Raw genomic sequence first — 15,563 nt, 5'->3', positions numbered from 1 at the left:
CTACCTCAGCCCTCTCAAATGCCAAACCCTTCAGCAACACCTCTGCCACCCATCCATATAAGTGCACGTAACAGAATTCTTTCCACACATGCATGGTAAAAGTTGTAAGGAACATTACCCCTTATTCATCTCTTTTCAAAACTGAACAGGCACAGTCTTTTTAATCTCGCCTCATACGGAAACTATGTAATACCCCTCATCACATTAGTTACCCTTTCCTATACCTTTACCAAATCAATCTTTTTTGGGATGGGGTGACCAGACTAACATAGCACGAATGGAATAAAGATCTTTGTTAGCAGGAGTCTGTATAATTTCAGACCTAGATACCATTACACTATTACTTACGGTCTTGGCACAGCAAGTGAAATGATCCGCAACTATAGAATGATCCGTGGCACCTCATGTGGACTGAGGTCAAAGCCCTGCTCTTGACCAGCAACCAGCCTGTCACTCTCATCAGTTAAACCTGCTTCTAACTATAACACTAACATAGCATTACTTTTGAAACCAACTTTATCTAATACTTACAAAAATAAGATAACTACTCAAGTCATTTTTGCTTTCATAGAGAAATGTTTTAATATTATATCAGACAACATAAAACAGTTTACAGAAAGTTCGTAGTGAAACATACTACCATATGAAAAGAATCTAATAATGATTTAATTCCATAATGAATTCATGTGTTGTTTATATCCAGACACTACTTGCCCACTATACTTTACTTGATGACTGTGAGGTTAGCCATATTTACAAAATATAGGCCCCTCTGCCACTTGAGTTAAAGCAAGGAAAGTGAATATGAGATAATGATATTTAGATTTGCATTTTTAAGAATCATCTACTACCACACAATGAATAATTACTAAGCCTTGAATATATCTGATGTTCAATCCAAGGAGGAGGCAACATTACACATAAAAGATTGTCAGTACATTAGATACACTCTCCTATCAGGCAAAATGTCTCATGTTCACATTTCAAACCACAGGACTTGATTCTGTGTGAAATCTATGGCTGTGTCTCCATATGCACCCTCCTTTCGGAAGGGACATGTAAATGAGGCACTTTGGAACAGGTTAATGAGGCATTAACATGCATATTCAGTGCCTCATTAGCATAATGGCAGTCAGTTGCACTTTTGAAAGTGCTGCTTTCAAAATGCAGACTGGCTGTATAGATGCGGATGCTTCAAAATAAACCCCACACTTCCAAATTCCCTTATTCCCAATTTGTTCTGGGAATAAGAAAATTTCGAAGTGTGGGGTTTATTTCAAAGCATCTGCATCTATACAGCCAGTCTGCATTTTGAAAGCAGCACTTGCAAAAGTGTGACTAGCTGCCATTATGCTAATGAGGCACTGAATATGCATGTTAATGCCTCATTTACATGTCCCTTCCGAAAGGAAGAAGGATGTGTAGACCTGCCATGAACCAGTATCGAGTTCAGAAGTCTTCCACTAAGAGAAATCAAATGCAGGACATAAGTTAATAGAGTAAAATAATCTATACTGCTTTCAAATAACTATCAGTTTAACAACACAGACTGACATGGGTATCAGAACTCCTTGTATAGACTATTACTGCTAATTTATCTTGATCTCTTATCTTGTAGGATTGAGTTTTGCTATACTCACTTTTTGTTCTCACCTCATTTTAAAAATATAACTAAGTCCCTGACTGGAAAAAAAATTAACACATCCAACCCAACTGGGTTCAAGTGTGAAAGCAAGCTTCTGTTGCAGGGGTCTCAAAGTCATGGCCCTCCAGCCATGTACGGCTCAAGTAATTCCACAAGCTGACAGGCATGTAGCCCCTGCAGTCTTGGGGGCAGGGAAGGTGTCACCATCCTTCCCTCAAGCCCCAGACCCTCCTCTGCTCCTGCCATGCCTCTTCCTGCCTCTACTCCATTGTCCTGCCCTGCCTCATTGTACCCTTTCCCTTGAGCCCCCGCCCCGAAGGGATGTAGACTCAGGGATTACTGGGAGGGGGTCTGGCGTGGGGCAGCCAGCAGGGGTCCCCCACACACATACATGCACTGCAGCAGCACGAGCCACAGAGAAGTGGAGTCATGCAGCAGCCGCTGCCGTGGGCTGCCTGGCAAATGGCATTGGAACAGAGCAGAGGCTGCTGCCTCACTCCACTTCCCCACAGCTCCCACCACTGTGGTGAGTTCGGGAGAGGGGAGGGGCTGACTTCTGCTGCCATCCCAGCTCTTCTAGGGCCCTGATGGCTAACCTGAGTATGGGAGCCATCCTGTCTACAGGACAGTTGTGTCAGCTGCCACGGGCCCCCGAAAGTATGGGGCATACCAAAGCACAAGGCCCAAGGTAGCTGTACCAAAGCACAATATGGATCAGTCCCCTCTGCACACACTGCCTCAGGACTATAGCTCCACACCACTGCTGGCACACTCCTAACAGCTGGAAGCTGCTCCAGCACTTCTGCACTGCTGGTCATGGTGGTGTTAGGGCCCCAGAGGTGTGTTTTAAATTGCGCTGGGGTGGCAGGCAAAGCTGGGGGATGCACAGGGGAGGCAGCATGAGGAGACCCCCTGCCAGCAGGGGTGACACTGGCCCACTAGACAGATTTGAGGACTGGCACTGACCCAAAGGTAAACTGAGTTTGAGACCTCAGTTTATTGTGCTTTTAGTCCATGCATGTTGGCAGGTGCTGGGGTGCCGTCTGGGTGACATAAATGGCAGATCAGAGCAGTGCCCAGAAAAAGGCTGTGAAAAATGAGATTATGTTGGGACAGGCTTCAGTAAGAAGATCACCCCAAGATCTAGAGTAACTTTTAAGTTATTTGGCTACATTTCCACTGAGAGTTCTTGAATCACTGCTCTAGAACTGCCATGGTTATAGGACAGAAGGAACAATGGGAGCACTAGTTTGTAAGAGAACAGTTACCCGTATTTTTAACCACCATGTTGTCCAATCCTGCTGGTATCATTTTGAAATATGACAGTGGTAAAGGTAGCAGAAACCAGTCTGCTTGCAGTAGTTCTCTGGTAGTATTAGTGGCACAGTAGCATCATTAGAACAACACAAAGCACACCCTAAAATTTTCAGTATAAACGTGGTCTTTGGGCTACAAAGGATGATTTATCCCATACAGCTCTAGATAGTGATACATATATACACACAAGCCAGTGCATTATTTTCTTAGAACAAGTCCATCCAGTTCCCCCTCCCAAAGGCTGGCAAAGGACGAGTTTAAAAAGCATCCTCAGATACCATCTGTACTGTGTGATATGTACTGCCAAGTTCTACCTACAGATTAGAAATCACTCAAATCTCTCCCCAGGAACATGAAAGCCAGCACAAAACCCTAAGGAATACAATATTAAGACCTGAGCAGCCCAGGAACTAAAGCACAGCATAAACCTCTCCCCTTCTACTCTATTTACAAGATATATTCCTTTGATCTTTGACTTCAACAACAAATAGATAAACAACATATATATTAACAAGGAGAAAAATAACCCTATTTAAACAAGGTACACTGCATACATTACTACTCCTGGAGAAAGAATGAGACACACAAAACATGACCAATGTTCATTACTTTGTTTACCGCACAACTGGAAAATGCTCAGAAAACACAATGTTGAGCAAAGCCTGTACAGGAAAGAAATATATAAAAGCCAGCATTGTATAAGCCTATGGAGAGGACTTGTGGCAAGCTACCTGGGAAGAGTAAGACCTATATCATACAGATCTCGACAAACAGAGCATATAGATTTGACTTCATGCAGTGGTAACTCACCATCAACAATAAAAGTCAACAGGTATGACTGTGATGCTCTAATGATCAATTTAGCATTTTACCGTACAGAAGGATGGTGTACGTAAGCCAGACAGCTTGTAAAAAATAAACACAAGTGACGATATCGAATTCTATTAAGTCAGTCATGGAGGCTGACATTTCAATAAATTATTTGGCACAGTACTAGCAGAAAGCAAAAGGTATTCAAAAAGTTCAACAGACAGTAAATGAGTTCACCTTAACTTTCTGAAATTTTGTCCACATATGTCCACAAGCAGCAGGTAGTGAAACAGTTTTTAGAAAACTCCTCACTCCCTGCTTTTGAAAGATTTTCAATAAATCCAATTGTTGGTATTAAAATAGGTAGGCAATTGATACATTCCTATTTCATAGCAGCAAATTACATATTAACTGCACAGACTAGAAAAATTATGTTCACTGAACAATGTGCCCTTCATTCACCCCTTTAGCAGCATCAAAACTTAGAGCTGAGGCTTCCATTGTCTCATGAACTATGAGGTTTCTGGTACATTAAACACTACACAAACAGTGCAAAGGCTACTTTGACAAAAACAGGTTGCACACTACTGTTGAAAGCTTCCTCCCTACACATCACCAACTTCAAGATTTGAGGTTCATTAGAACATGGGACAAAATTTTATTTCACCCACACTGACCTAATAACTGACACTTAAAAGGACAAATTGACCCTACCAAAGGCTGGCGAAAGGGCAAAAGATGAGGTCTTAAATGTTGGAGACATGAAGCTATAGTAAGGGAAAAGAACAGTTGTGAGAACAATGCAAAATATTTGTTGAATGCAGCTGAACAAATTTGCTTCCATAATGTTTGTGTATTTATGAATATTTTAATACAAGAGTTTACAAAGATCAATACTGACTGAAAGAACGAATTTTAAACAAACAGTTTAGAACATTTGTATAATGCAAATTTCAAAATCATAACTGAGGACCTGTACTGGAAACCTAATTCCAAGAATTATAGTCATGCAAGAAGATAAACACCTTGCAATCTGCATAGCCATTTAAAATTATAAACATTTCAAATAGATGAATTGCACACAAACATTTTCAGAAATTATTTAGTGAAAAAATCTGGGGAAGTGATCTGATTGATGATGACTTTTTAAATTGTGAAAGATATTTTCTAACAAACAACTGATTTAACAAAGTTATTTGCCCAGTTCTAAAAATTAAATCCATATAAGGGACTAGAATTAGCAGTTTCAACTTAGTAACTGGTTTGAAATCTTTCTAACAAACTAAGGAGTTTAAAAAAAATGCTAACATCTAGTAAAAACTGTCTTAACAACATAAGGAAGCTGAGCTCATCGCTCAAGCCCAGACTCTTAGCACTGCCTCTAGTAGCTACTGGCAGTGTGAATAAATATGATTGTCATCACCTAAGAATAGGTTCCCTAGATATACTTTCTACTTCTTTCCCTTTGTTTTTTCAGTAGTAGTAGTACTCTATTTACACCATAAACTGGCTCCTATGTAAGTCTATTATTTTCAAAATGCAAAATAGAATAGAGCCAAATAGTATAATAGTGTTAATATTTATATAATGGAAAAGTCATCAGAAAAAATGTAAATTAAATCTAAATTTAAGAATATTTTTGTAAGAATAAATTAAATAGGTTGTTTTTCAAAATACCAATTGGGGCCTCCTCTACACCATCTGCAAACACTTTTCCCTAACCGGGGGGGAAAAAAAAACCACCACGCACACACCACCTACAGATATAGTGAACAGGAACCACAATACATTGTAAAGTCTTTATACAATTGTAGCTAAAGTAAAAACAACTTTATATCCATGAGTTGCCTTAATGGGTTAAATGGTACATTTCACATGCATAAATCCTTGCTGGACCAAGGTCTTAAATTACATAGTAATGAAATTTCCATAATCAGAACAACAAAGGCCTTCTACACACAGAATTACCCTGCTTTTATAGGTTTAAACAATGATCATTTTAAATAATTCAAAATACTGCAAGTTACTATTCGTATAGGACTCAGGTATGAATGTTAACACCATTAGGTTCCTGGAACATGGAAATGAATTTTTTTTTATTAAATACAAATGTTTTAACATAAATATCATTAATGTGCAATTGCCATTTTACAATCAAATAGTTCAGCCATTTAGAAAGATGTTCCACCGTAAAGGCACAAATCCACCTGGGGCCATCGTACAAAAATAGCTGTATTTAATAATTCCTGTAAAAAGTCTAGACCTCACAGGACCAAATCACCTCCTTGCTCAGTATTTGAAGATGTCATAAGCTCCTTATAAGTGCGTAAAAATATGACATACATCTAAAAATAAGTTTGCTCGAGCACACAGGTTAGGACAGAGCCAGCGTTTCTAAGCATTTACTTCTAACCAGAGAGGGCAGCAATTCCCACGCAAGTCAATCAGCATCCAGCTGGCCACAATGAGAAGCAAAAACAAACCCCGTGGAGAGGGGACCAGGAGGGATGTTCCAGGGACAGTGTCACACTGCCGGGCCCTACAGGTGGAGCCAGGGCAAAGGTCCCCGGCTCGCAGCTGCCCACGGGTAAATGGCTTTCTTGTTCCCTGTGCCATCGGCCCGGGTTCAGCGCAAGGGCAGCATCGGCAGGGAGCAAGAGACAATGAAGCGAAAGGAGGGGGCGGCAGGATGGGACCGGGGCTGGGGCCAGGAGGGGGCTGGTACCTGCCAGGCGGGGGGCAGGGAGGAGAGGCGGGCTGGAAGCCCGGGCTCGCCGGGGCAGAGGGGGAAGGGCCCGGCTGGTAGGTGGCGGGGAGAGGGGCTCTGGCCGGGGCGCGGAAGGGTCGCCGGTGCCAGTGAAAACTTTCTGTGCCTGGACCAGGCTCCCCCGGACACCCCGCTCCGACCCCCGGCGGCCGCGGGACGAAGGCACCGGGGCGCTCGCTCCCCCAGCATCACTCACTCGCCCTCCCGCTCGCTCGCTCCCGGCGCTAGCGGCCGCCGCTGTTTCCTCCCTTCTCCTACCCGGAGCCGGCGTAGCGTGGGCAGGGCCCTCCCCTCGCAGCGCCCGGCGCCGCCCCGTGCCTCACCTGCGTCCTCCTGCCCCTGGGCGTCGCTGCCGCCGAGCACTGGGGCGGGGCGGGGCGGGGCCGCGCGGGGGAGGGGCAGCTCCGGCTCGTCTGCTAGGGCCTGTCCTGCTTCCCACACAACACGCCCGGCGCTAAGCAGCCTGGTGATACTCCTCGGCCCGCTGCGAGGGGCGGGCAAGGAGCGCTCCTTCAGCCGCCTCTCCCAGACGGGCTGGCTGGGAGACAGGCCCCGCACCGCGCGCTGCCGTGGCTCCTGGCGTAGGAACAGGTGCAGGGAGGTGGGAAAGACCAGCCCCAGCCCTAGCCCCAGCCCCAGCCCGTACCTCTCCATTGCACGCGCGGTTCGGCGCAGGGGGGAGCCTGCGGGACGAGCGGGTAGCCCCACGCCTGGAGGGCCTTCGGGTACAGCGAGCCCTGGGGAATAGAAGCTCCTTGGCAACGTGCAAGCCAAATACAGGCCCGTCTAGTAATAGACTTTAAAGGAAAAAAGGCCAGTTCTCAAAGGTGATGGAAATAATCCCAGGAAAACTGAGGCGGGGGGGGGGGACAGATGAAAATCAGGACTGTCAAACAATTAAAAAAAAAATCACTGTTCATTGCAGTTTTAATTGCACTGCTGAACATTAACTGAATGTCATTTATTTCAATGTGTTTGGATTTTTCTATATGTTTATATCTTGGTTCATATGTGTTGTAACTGACAAACTTTACACTATTTGAAAAGGTATCTTGTGACACAGTAAAGATAAAAGAAATAGTATTTCAGTTCCCCCTATACAAGGACTGTAGTGCAATCTCTTTAGCGGGAAAGTTACACTCGCAAATGTGGAATTATTATTTTTGCACAGCTCTTTTCAGTGGAGTGAGCCCTGGTTTGCAAGGGCTGGTGGATTGTAACTCAGTGGGGGCAGGATGGTGTAGGGAGGCTGAGCTTGCCAGGTCTGTTCTTTATGGCAGTGTTCACAAACTTTTTGTGCTTCTGACTCTGGTGGAGTTTAAAAAAATTTGTGACCCTGCAAAAAAATAGTGGAAAAACTTGTGCCTCCCTACTTTCAAGCCTTGGGAAATTAGAGAGAGACTTCAGGCGGGCAGGGTGTGGGTCCTCATCCCTTCTCATTGTGGAGGCACATGGCCTCAACCTACCTCAGAGCTCTGGACTTCCACCCCCTGAGGGTGCAGAAATCATGGCTCCAGCCTTTTTCAAGGCTGCGGGGGTCTGGATTTCAGCCCCGCTTGGAGCTTCAGCCCCCCTCAGGGCTCAGATCTTCAGCCTGCTCAGGACTTGAGGCTCTGGGCTTCAGCTCTTCAGGTGCCCATGGAACGTCAGGTTGGAATTTCAGACCCTGGCCATCCTCAGAAATTTGGGTTGAGACTTTAGCCCCTGCCGCCTGTGGACCTGTAGGCTGGGATTTCAGTCTCCCTGCTGCTGATGCCACCTCCTCCACATAGAGCTTTGTGATTAATAAGTTTAAAAAAAACTAACATGTTAATTTTGTTTTCAGTTAATCACCAGCATTTACTGCAATTAATCGACAGCCTTCTTAAAACTCTGACTTAGCACTGGGAATTATTTAAGAATGCTTTATGAGATGCTACTCCCACAAAACACAAATCTACAATTATAAAAGGCTGCTTGTTTGATTTAAAAAATAGGTTAAAAGAAGTGGAAGGATCTGCGTATAACTATTAATGTTTATCATAACATGTAGGAGCCCTTCTCATGGAGTGGAACCCCATGGTTGAGGCACTGTACAGTCATGGATCAAAAAGGTAGTCTCTGTCCCCAGAATCTAAAGTCTAAGACAAGAGACAACTGATGGATATAGATAAGTGAGGATACAAAGAAACAACAAAACAATATTGTTCAGCAGGATAGGCAGTGGTCTCAGCACGGCAGCAACTTCATGGGCGAGTAGGTGTGTAAAACAAATGTAAAAATTAAGCTGATAGCAAAAAAGTACAAATCAGCACTTAGGAAGTGCAGACAATTGATATAGGAAAGCTAAAGGTGTCTGTTAAAACACTCTATAGCCAGCAGGCTTCAGGGGGAAAAAAGAAGGAATTCATTAAATCTTAGCAGTGGTATAGATAGATTTCTGATACTAAACAAGGATGGTAAAATTACCAGCCATGAACAAAAGAATAGTATTTGATAAATGTCTCTGTATTGTAAAAGAAGCGGATGACCTATTCATCTCTTAACATGATGATGGAATATTTTCTATTCCATCAGCAAAGAGCAACTACTCAGTTAACGTTTTTAAATTTGCAGGGCTGGAAAACTTGCACTGAATAGTAACATAATTAACTGAGGAGCATTCTGAACCACTAATGCTGATTTTTAACACATCTGGGAATACTGGGGAAGTTCTGCAGGACTGGGAAAAACAATGTTTGCCAGCCCTTAAAAAGAGTAAATAGATTAATTCAACATCAGTCCTCAGAGAAAAAATGCAGGAAAGCTGATATGAGATGCAACCAATGAAGAACTTGAGAGATGGTAGCTTAGTTAGTCAGTTAGCATGGACTTTATGTGAAATAGGTCTTGTCAAAAACCAGTATCTTTTTTGCTGGGCTGACAATCTTAGTTAATACAGATAACTGTATTAACCCAATACAGCTAGACTTCTGCAAGGCATTTGACATAGTCCCATGTGACATTGTTATAAAAATGAGCACTATATACAGTGACATTAACTCATATTAAATGGATTAAAAACAAGTTAACTGTTTGATTTGAAAATAATTGTAAATGGGAAATCATCATCCAAAGGGGGGCATTTCTATCAGGGTTCTGCAATGAACTATTCATAGCCCAATGCTGTTCAGTGTCTTTATCAATGAATGGAAGAAAATATAAAATCATTAATAAAATTTGCAGATGACACAAAATTTGTTGAAGTGGTAAATAAACCTGGGAAATACATTTATGTATAAAAACCTGGATTTCTTTGCAAGATGATCTCATTTCAACAACATGAATTTTATATCCTGAGCCAGCTGAAAATTATCCAATGAAACAGAAAACTTCTATCAGAAAATACTGATTTGCAAATCTAAACACCTTGCAGAAATAAACCAATTTTTGTCAACATCTTGGTTGAAAAGTTATCAGAATGAAATGTTTGGTAAGATCAAAATGCTATTTAGATAAAATGATGGTGTTTCTTAAACATTTTTTTGGAAATATCATTTAGTAGAAAATTTCAACTTTTAATTCTAATTCAGGAGGAAAGGATGTTTTCAAATGTCAGAATTTCCCTTTAAATTGAAATTCCAAGTTTCAACCAGCTGTAGTCTTAACATACCCAAATGCAGGATCAGACACTTAGTAAAACAATATAGGTAACATAGGAATGGAGACTGTATCCTGAAAAGCAGTGTCTTTGCAAAAAGCTTAGGAGTCACAGTAGATAACTTGACCACAAGCTCCCACAGCGATGATTGGATCAGAAGAGGACTGCAATCCTTAGATGTATAAATGGGAATACTGAGTAGGATTAGGTAGATGATATTGCCTCTGTACGTAGTATGAGTGTGAGACGAATACTGAAATACTGAGTATAGCTCTGGTGTCTGCACTCCAAAAAGGATGCAGAAAAACTGGAAAGGATTCAGAAGACCACTAGCTACAGGTTTCACCTCGCTAGTCCACTATCTTTAGAACCTGACCAATGCCAAACAAGAGAACTTGCCAAACCACAGGAGGTTCATATTGTCTAGCAAAACTAGATGCTACCACTGTTTACTGGGCTCTTCAAAGACATTTAGGGGTCTCTTCTTCTTCTTGACAGTCACTCGATAACAAGTGGGACATCTTCATGTCACCCTCCTATTAGTGAGTCCGTTGATGGCTGAACAGCCCAATTCTGGAGCCACAGATCTTATCACAGAAGAGGCAGGTGTTAGTAACTGATGGAGGGGCATGGGGCAGTTTTTGATGCTCTTTTCTTCCTCTCCTCCTCTCCTTGTCTGCACTGTGGCAGGACCTCTCAAATTGTGAAATTACAGCTAAATAAGAGCATAAAAAGCTGAGAGACAGGACTGGTGCCTGGAAACAAACTTTATAGGGCAAACTGGGATCCGAAAGTCAGGCTGGGCTCTCTGCTCATGCAATAAAAGCCCTAACCCTCCAAGATATTTTATGAAGGTGGTGGAGGCATAGTGGTTTCAAGGGCTGGGATATAGGTGTTTATCCCACCAGAGCACCATGCCATATGAGGGCCAAAGATCATGAAGGCAAAATTATTCCATCAGATACATCTGTGCAGCCTCATTTTCTTCTTATTGTGCCATCAGTTACACAAGACTGGCAGGCATTTGCTGGGTCATTGAGTTGTGTCCCCTGCTGTCACAGGTAACCTAACCAGGTAACTTAACCAGCTGCATCTGACAAAGTGGGATTTTGCCCACAAAAGCATATGTTCTCATAAATCTGCTCGTCTATATGGTGCCACCAGATTTCTCATTGTTTTTACAGGTAACCTTGTCATATAATTCCATTTATAAATTTATCAACTTCATCACGAAACTAGTTTGAGTGTTTACTCCCCGCCTTCCCCCACTCCTTCCTCTTCCGCTGCCCTTGCTCCGTGCCAGCCCTGCTTCTTTCCCCAACTGAGGCGGCCCAGGGAACTAGCAGAGGCTGGCACTAGCATTGGGGTGCACCCGCCCCCAGCAGGAGCAGTGGAAGTGGAACAAGGTGGGCCCAGCTCACTTTGATCCCCCAGCTGTGTAGCTCTATTTCCCATCAGGGAGTATGAGGAGGTTCCGTCCCCTCCCCTGAAATGGCACAGCCAGAGAGCAGCATGAACTGGGGCCACCTTGCTGTTCTTCCCCTGCTGCTGCTGGTGAGCGCAGGAGAGGAGGAGGGTGGGAAACCCTGCTGCCAGCACTGGTCCTCCAGACGTGCTAGTCTCCCTGCAGGCTGCTGGGCACCCTCCCACCTCTGATGTTTGGGGGTACGTGACCCCTCATGCCCTCACACACATCCCCAGCTAAAATTATTCTATAGTCTAAATTGTTCTCCTTCCCTGATGCGCACCTCTCTGACATAGAGAAATCATGTCTCTGCTCAGTATTCTTTTTGCTGTGGCAGGGGTTGGCAATCAAAATAGCAAGAAAAGCCTTTTTTCAAAAAACTCAATAATTCAAATGCTGCAATGCATGTGAATATGAGACTGTCCTTAATACATAACATCAAACCATATGTTTTGTAACCCCTATTTTAAGAGCAGAGCACAGTGATTTGTAATGTGATACATGTTTAATGTAGGACATTCACAAACTTTTTACGTATTCTATTTCTTCATACTTTACATGTGTGTGTTTGTACCACCCTTTCTGACTTTCATTCCTGAACCTTCTCTGTCTCTGGAGGACTCTGGAATCTGAACAATTCTGTTTTTGTTTTTTAAAATCATCATACAGCTACTCTGATACTTTGATAAAGCACTCTTTTGTATATTGGCCATCCATGAATGGCTTTCCTCATTTTACAATCTCTTGAGTTGCCACAAACTAGCTACACTTATGCTACCTGGTGATTTCACCCATTTAGCGAATGTGTTCTTTGCTCTGCTTTGCATAGTAGTTGCTCCACAGCCTTTTTTCTGGCATCTCCAGCTGGATAATGTTTGGAAAAAGTAGTATGTTTTTTGAGAAAATGCCTCTTGAGGTTGCATTTTTTGTTGTTTGCCAATTTCTCATTGCAAATGAGACATAAAGGGAGCCCAGCCAAACTCAGTATAAATGCAAAGGACTGGGTTAATTCAGTTTAAAGTTCTCTGTTTTCATTTTGATTTTCCTCCTTTTGAAGCCATTCCAAGCCCGTTTTAGTTATGCCAATTTTACTTCACATTTCATTTCAGTTTTCTCTCCTAAAATACGTGTTGTCCTTCACAGCAGAAATGCCTCAAGCTTCCTTTTCCGTTTCAAAATAAAGATTTTATTAGCAATGTGATCAAAACACAGATACATTATCATATCCCACAATGCACTGCACATATTAAAGGACACTTAGCCAATATTTTGAGATCACATACACGGTGTCTACACTAGCAAGTTCTTTTGAAATATTTTCAAAAGAAGGGGCTCTTTCAAAATATCCAGCAGATCATCTACACAAAAAAAAGCATTCTTTTGAAATTAAATCAGAAATATGCGGTACTCCTTTTGAAAGCGCTCTTCCACTCCCATTTCAGGAAGAGTGACTTCTTTCAAAAGAAAACATGTAATGCCCCGCGGGCCCTTTTTTTCAAAAGAGCAGTTCTCATGGGGCCTGATTTTTCAATCCCTGGCCCATTCTTTTGGAAGAGCAGGGGCTGTGTGGATGCTCTCCTTCAAAAGAGCAGATCACTCTTTTGATCTGCTTCTTTGTGTATAGATGCACTCTTTCAAAAGATGACCTTTTGAAAGATCGCTATAGTGTAGACGTAGCCATATTGTTTGCTGTTTAGATGAGTGTTTCATTGTTGGGCTTTTAGATGTTCTCTGTTTGTCAAAAATAATTAGGAGGGTTTTGTTCTATTTTTTTTACTTTGTAATTGTAGCTTTGGGAGCCACAAAGAACTCCTTAAAGAGCTGCAGGTTGCACCTCATCCAGTTCTTCTCTGCCTCTATTCCAGTTTGAATTCCTCTTTCTTCAACATGGGTTACCAGCACTGTACATATTTCAGATGAAGCCTTATTAGTGTCCTCTACAATGAGGTTAATGCTTCCCTAGCTCTACTGGAAATACCTTGCCTAATACATTTTAAGGATCATGCTTGCTTTTTTAATTACCCTGGTGGCCATAATCATCTTGTGATCAATTAAAATATTCATGTCTTTTCCTCCTCTCTCTTATTCAGCTAAGCCCCCAGGAATTCTTGTTATTTGTCCCCAGGTGCATGATCTCATTCCATTGATGTTACCTAAGTCTTTCAGGTCATCTAATTTTTTCTCTGCAGTATTCTGAGCTTCCTCTGTATCGATGATGCCTCCCAATTGTGTCATCAGCAAATTTCATTAATACCCTCTTACCTTTTGTGCCAAGATCATTAATGAAAATATTACACATAATCACTCCCAAGACTGATGCTTGATATAAATATCTTCATTCTAGCCCAATAGTTTTCCTTTGAGCACAACCTATTGTTCTTTCTCCTTTAGCCAGGTCCTAACCATCTTACTGTTCCAGTACTAACCTTTACCTTAACTAATAAATTACCATGTGGTACTATGGCAAATGGTCCACTGAAGCTGAGATAGATTAGATGCACAGCATTTCCCTTGTCTAACAAATTAATTATATAAAAAAGATTAGGTTAGTCTGGTGTGAGTTACTTTTTGTAGAGCCATATTTCATTTTATTCCATTTTCCGTTTACTGACATGGCTTATAGTTATTCTTTCCACCAAATTTTTTTCTACATTTTTGCATACAATTAAGGTCAGATTAACAGGTCTGTAGTGGCCCAGATTGCTTTTCCCCCCTCCTTTCTTAAATATAGGTACTACATTTGCTTTCTGCAATCATAGGCTACAGCTACACTACAGAGATCTTTCGAAAGAAGCCCTTCCAGAAAATCTCTTCCAAAAGAACTTGTTTCGAAAGATCAGGTCCACACACAAAAAGGCAGATCAAAAGAGTGATCTGCTCTTTCGAAAGAGAGTGTTCACACAGTCCCCGCTTTTTTGAAAGAACGGACCAGGGATCAAAAAATCAGGCCCCTGGAAGACTGCTCTTTCGAAAAAGAGGCCCTGCCGAGTGTCTACACACATTTCCTTTGGAAAGAAGCTTTTGAAAGGGGGTGTTCTTCCTGAAATGGGAAAGGAAGAGTGATTTCAAAAGGAGCACCACATTCTTTCGATTTACTTTCGAAAGAACGCTTTGTGTGTAGACACTCTGTGGGATCTTTTGAAAAATCTTTTGAAAGGACAAGCTAGTGTAGATGCAGCCATAGGGTTTTACCCCAACTTTGAAAGATTTATTATAAATACTTACAATTTCATGTGCCAGTTCTTTCACTATGCTGGGCAAAAGTTACACTTGTGCAAGTCCCAAGGTGAGGCTATAGGGGTGGCAGTTGGGGGAAAAACACTTCTTTTCTTACAAACCGACCAATTTAAGCTGGATGTAATTGAGAGACTATAAACTTAGAACTCTAGTATGCAGTTTCAAATAACCTCTTTTCAGGATTGAACCACATTTTGAGAAGAAAATCTATCTTTTCAATAGGCTTGTAAAAAGAGCTAGATAAATTCATGGAGGTCAGGTCCATTAATGGATATTAGCCAGGATGGGTATGGAATGGTGTCCCTAGGCTCTATCGGATGGCAGGTGAGAGATTGCTTGATTGTTACGTGTTTGGTTCACTCCCTCTGGGGCACCTGGCATTGGCCACTGTTGGCAGACAGGGTAGTGGGCTGGATGGACTGTTGGTCTGACCCACTATGGACGTTCTTATTATCTCCTAGATTTGGATTAGATAAAACAAGATGGAAAAAAGGGAGATTTCAGAAGAACTAAAAGCTGTTGCTGTCTCCATCCCCATGTCCCCTTCTGACCTTCCAACTCCTGCTACAGGATAAAAATCTCCCACTGAGCAACTTCTGCACCCCACGCAGATGTATTGGGATTTGTGCATTGGGTGGGTTTGTTTGGTTTTTTTTTGTTTTTTGTTTTAAGATGAATCATGCTCAGGGGTTGATGATGGCCT

General features: G+C 42.3%; 1 long non-coding RNA gene across 1 annotated transcript in view; it reads right to left on the bottom strand.

Annotated features, from left to right (window-relative positions):
- Window positions 1-6,773, bottom strand: part of LOC142008862 (uncharacterized) — a 57,183-nt gene extending 50,410 nt beyond the window's left edge. The window contains exon 1 of the long non-coding RNA XR_012644250.1: window positions 6,736-6,773. This is a non-coding gene — a long non-coding RNA (uncharacterized LOC142008862). The remainder of the gene's footprint in view (window positions 1-6,735) is intronic.
- Between the last annotated feature and the right edge of the window lie 8,790 nt (window positions 6,774-15,563).

Source organism: Carettochelys insculpta, chromosome 1 (assembly GCF_033958435.1).
Source record: "Carettochelys insculpta isolate YL-2023 chromosome 1, ASM3395843v1, whole genome shotgun sequence".
NCBI classification, from domain to species: domain Eukaryota; kingdom Metazoa; phylum Chordata; order Testudines; family Carettochelyidae; genus Carettochelys; species Carettochelys insculpta.
The sequence above is the reverse complement of the archived record's forward strand: the minus strand, read 5'-3'. Positions and strand labels throughout refer to the sequence as shown.